Here is a 5212-nt window from a genome sequence, read left to right as displayed (position 1 = left end):
TCACACCTATAATCATAGCATTTAGGAGGCTGAGGCAGGATGAGAATGATAATAAACTGGAGGCCAGCCTGCTCTACATAGTATAGGCCAGCTCAGACTATAGTGAGACCCTGTCTCACAACAGGCATCAGCTAGATGAGCCCACCTTTCTCAGGTTTCACACCCCCCCAGTTGCTCTCTGTCCTAGGGACTCACTGAGGCACAGTGGTGGGGCATTTGCCTAGCATGTATGAGGCCCTGGCTTCTGTCTCCAGCAGACAAATAAATAATCAGAGTCTAATAAAAGCTTATCTACCTGACTATATTATCAATGGTTTGCCTTTCTTCCAGGCAAGATTGCAGGATGTTCTTGTGTCAATACTGCATAGTTCTCACAGTTGTCAAACAGCTGTCCCCAGTATCTATTTTTTCCTTCTTGAACCACACAAGTTTAGCTGAGATAATGACTACCAATCAGAAGACTGCATTTCCCAGCCCATCCTTGCTGCCCAGATGGCCATGTACCTAGAGGCAGCCCTTAGCAGAGGGTACAGACAGCTTCCTGGTTCTGCCTGTAAAGTAGAGGGATGCTTACTTCCTGGTTCTGCCCTGGAGGGCCTGCGCAGATACATATAACTTTCTGGTCATGTCCTACAAAAGAAAGGGGGTATTCTTCCATCTCTTTTTCTTCTTGCTAACTGGAATGTAGGCATGGTGGCAGGAACTATGGCAGTTTTCCCAGGCCATGAGATAAAAGAAGGACATTGAGCATAAGCTAGGAGTCTGGCTGGGTCCCTGCTACCAAGGAGGCCTCATAAAGCTCTCAGTGCTTATTCCTGGACAACCACATGAGAGACAATAAATTGCTATCTTGTGTGAGCCCTTTTGACAGAGGCCTTTGTTCTTGCAGCTGAATTAATTCTCTTGAACATGTAGTGCTCCCTTAAAATCTTCCCCAATTTTGAGAGCTAAGGCATGGCTGGTCTGGGATCATGTCACCCTGACAACTTTCAGAAAATAATTGTATCTGTCCCTGCTGGACTACTTCAGGCAAGACTACTGTATGAATCCACACAAACCTGTTCACCATGCCCTGTCCTCAAGAGTCCTGTGAAAATAAGCTGGGTCTCAGCATTTGTTACCACCTTGTTTGTTTGTTTATCTTACAAGGTCTCACTATGTATCCTGGGCTGGCATGGAACGCAACATGTAGACCAATTTGTCCTTGAAATCACAGTACCTGCTTCTGTCTCCCAAGTGCTGGGATTAAAGGCATATGCCACACCTGAATTTTTACTTCTTTTTTAATTTTTAAAATTTTAATTACTTTTATTTTAGGAGTATTTTGCTGTATGCATATTGCATCCGTGCACGCAATGCCCATGGAAGCCAGAAGAGGGTGTTGGATGCCCTGGAACTGGAGTTACAGACAGTTGTTAACCACCCATGTGAGTGCTGGGAACCAAACCTGGGTCCTCTGCAAGAACAGTCCGTACTCTTAACCACTGAGCCATCTCTCCAGGCCCCTACTTAAAAAAAATAATGAAATTACATTTATTTGTGGGGGTGGGAAAGCATGTGGAGGTTAGAAGACAACTTTCACAAGTCAGTTCTCTTCATCTTTATTCTTGGAACACAATTTCTGGCCCATAGTATAATCTCACTGAATATACCTTACATCTTCTTATACAAGAATATATTACTAAAGGGGGACTGGAAAGATGGCTCAGCAGTTAAGAACACTGACTGCTCTTACAGAGGACCCAGGTTCGATTCCCAGCATTCACATGGCAGCTAACAACTGTTCGAAACTCCAGTTCCAAGGAATCCGATGTCCTCTTCTGTCCTCCTCTGCAGGCATTACATGACACTGTACACTTCCATATATGCAGGCAATACACTCATACAAATAAAATAAAAATAATAAAAAAAATTTTGAAAAAGAATATATTACTGAAGGGAGAATGGATGACTGAATTATCTGGGTTTAGAACAAAGCTTGGTGACCTGAGCAAAACTGCTTCCCCCCTGCATTTTTATTCACCTATATAATGGAGAGGTTGGATAAGATTATATCTAAGATCACTTTTTACTCAGTCCTAAAGTTTATGACTAGAGATGAGAGTGGAAACCATACCCTTCCATGACCTTCCAAAGACTGGAAAATAAGAATGGAAATCATTATGATAAGAAACAGACCAAAAATAAAGGAAATCAATGGGCACCAGGTTGGTTCCTTGAAAAGATCAATAAAATTGATAACCTTCTAGCTAGATGGATCCACAACAAAGAGGAAAGGCACACATTTCCAATGTCAGAAATGAGAAGACAGGGCAGCATCACTTCAGATCCTACAGGCATGAAAAGTTTAAGAAGGAGCATTGAGGTTGAGGATGGAGCTAGGTTGATAGGCAGCTTGTCTGACATGTATATGAAGCCCTGGGTTTTGTCCCCAGCACTGCATAACACTGAGTTGTTTGCAAATGCCTATAATTCCAGAACTTGGAAGGTAGAGGCAGGGAGATCTGAAACTCAAGATCCTCCTTGGTTACCTAGCAAATTTGAGTTCAGCCTGGGCTACACAAGACCCTATCCAAAATCCCCCAAATCCCAAAATGACAAAGAAGAGAATTATTAACAATGTTGGAGAATAAATTTGGCAACTTAGATAAAATGAACTAATAATTTGAAACACACATATTATCAAAACTGGCCCAAGACAAAATAGAAAATTTGAATGGCCTACTACCTATAAAGACTTGTATTCATGGGAGGGAGAGATGGCTCAGTGGTTAAGAGCTCTAGTTGCTCTTGTAGAGGACCTGGGTTCGAATCCCAGCATGAATGTGGGTGATCTGATGCCCTCTTCTGACCTCCATGGGCATTGCATGACACGGGTGCACCTACCTACCTACCATGCAGGCAATACACACATACAGATAAAATAAAAGTAATAAATAAAATATTTTTTAAAAAAGACTTGTACTCAATGTAGTTGGGTCTAGTGCCATATCTGTAACTCCAGCACTGAGGCAGGAACGTTACCTTGAGTTAGAAGCCAGCCTGAGCTACATGCAGAAAAGAGACACTCTCTCATTCATCTCCCATCCCAAATCTAAAAACAGCATCAACAACAAACCTGGCAGAATTCTAACAGTTAAGGCTGAAATAATCCCAACCATATTTCAGAAAAGCAGCAAGAAAGGAACCCCTCATTCTGTGAGACAATACTCCACACCAAAACCAATGACGTAGGGAAAGCATGTGATAGACAAGAATCTCCTATGCATACAGACCTGAAGCCCTAACAATTTTTAAAATTGAACCCAGAAATATACAAAAAGAATAATACAGCCAGGTGTGGCCTTTAATCCCAGCACTTGGGAGGCAGAGGCAAGTGGATCTCTGTGCGTTTGAGGCCAATCTGGTCTACACAGCAAGGTTCAGATCAGTCAGGGCTATATAGTGAGACCCTGTCTCAATAAAAGGACCAAGTGTGGTAATCCAGAATGCAAGCACACAAATACTTTTTTGTTTGTTTGTAATGTGGAGAGAGGCTATACACATGTATATGTACATGTATGAGCATCTATGTACATGTTCATGGAGGCCAAAGGAGGATGCAGGGTGTTCTATCATGCCCCATCTTTTTCCTTTGAGACAGGGCCCCTTACTGAACCTATAGCTAATCTGGTAAACAGCAAGGCCCAGTGATCTTCCTGTCTCCAGTCCCCACAGTGCTGGGGAGTCATAGACATAACCCTACTTCTTTAAATATTTTTTTTAATTATTTTATTTTATATGTATGCATGTATTGCCTGCATGTAGGTAAATATATATACCCATGTCGTGCAAAGCCCATGGAAGACAGAAGAGGCTGTTGGATCCCCTGGGACTGGAGTTACAGACAGTTGTTAGCTAACATGTGGGTGCTGGGATTCGAACCTGGGTCTTCTGCAAGAACAACCAGTGTTCTTAACTGCTGAGCCATCTCTCCAGCCCCCAAAACCCTACTTCTTATTTGGGTGCTGGTATATGAGCTCGGGTCTTGCCCACTGAGCCATCTCTCCAATCTCTGTTTGTTTGGGGTTTGGTTTTCCTGTTTTGTTTGTACTGAGGGCTGAACCCTCATGCTAGTCAGGCTCTCTACAACTAATAAATATCTCAGCCAGGAAACAGTAAAACAAAGAAATGAAACTGTCTTTATATATAGCTAAGAAGATACAGATGCGAAAACCCTAAGAATTTATCAATAAACAACAAACCTTGAGACCTAGAAAGTGAATCAAACACATTATAGAATATAACGTCAATGTACAATAATCAATTGTAAGGGGCTGTGATGTAGCTCAGTGGTAGACTACTTGCCTAGCATCATAAGTCTGCAGGCTCGATTCCTAGCATCTCAAATACACATGTGTACATGGCACGCACAACATACACATACACACACACTAGTTGTAAACATTAGGAAATGAAATAAGGTACCATTTTAAAAAATCTTTTGGAGACAGGGTCTCCCTGTAGCCACTGCTGGCCTGCATTCACTATGGAGACCAGGCTGGCCTCAAATTCACAGAGATCCACCTACCTCTGCCTCCTGAGTGCTGAGACTAAAGGTGTATGCCACCACACCCGGTGAAAAAAGATACCATTTTATAGTAGTATCAGCAAATGTGAAATACTTAGAGATAAGTTTAAAGAATTGTAAGATATTTACATTGAAAACTATAAAACATTTTTGTGAGAAATTAGTCTAAATGATTTAAGAGATATACCATGCTCACGGATGAGAAGAGTCAAAAAATATATTTTAACTTTTTAAAAAAATTATTTTTATTTTATGTGTATGCATGTATTGCCTGCATGTAGGTAAGTGTACCCATGTTGTGCAGTGCCCTTGGAGGTCAGAAGAAGCTGTCAGATCCCCTGGAACTGGAATTACTGAGAGTTGTTAGCTGCCGTGTGGGTGCTGGGGTTCAAACCACTGTTGTTCTTCTGCAAGAACAGCCATTGTTCTTAACTGCTGAGCCATCTCTCTAGCCTGAGTCAAAAAAATTTGGGGGTGGGGATCTTCTTTTTTGAGACAGGGTCTCCCTGTAGCCCCAGCTGACCTGGAACTTGCTATGTAGACCAGGCTGGCCTCGAACTCACAGAGATCTGCCTGCCTCTGCCTCCCAAGTGCTGGGATTAAAGGCGAGCACTACCACGCCCAGCCAAAAAAATTTTCTTT

This window comes from Nannospalax galili, unplaced genomic scaffold, assembly GCF_000622305.1.
Source record: "Nannospalax galili isolate Female #2095 unplaced genomic scaffold, S.galili_v1.0 scaffold113, whole genome shotgun sequence".
NCBI lineage: Eukaryota > Metazoa > Chordata > Mammalia > Rodentia > Spalacidae > Nannospalax > Nannospalax galili.
Note: the sequence above shows the minus strand (reverse complement) of the source record.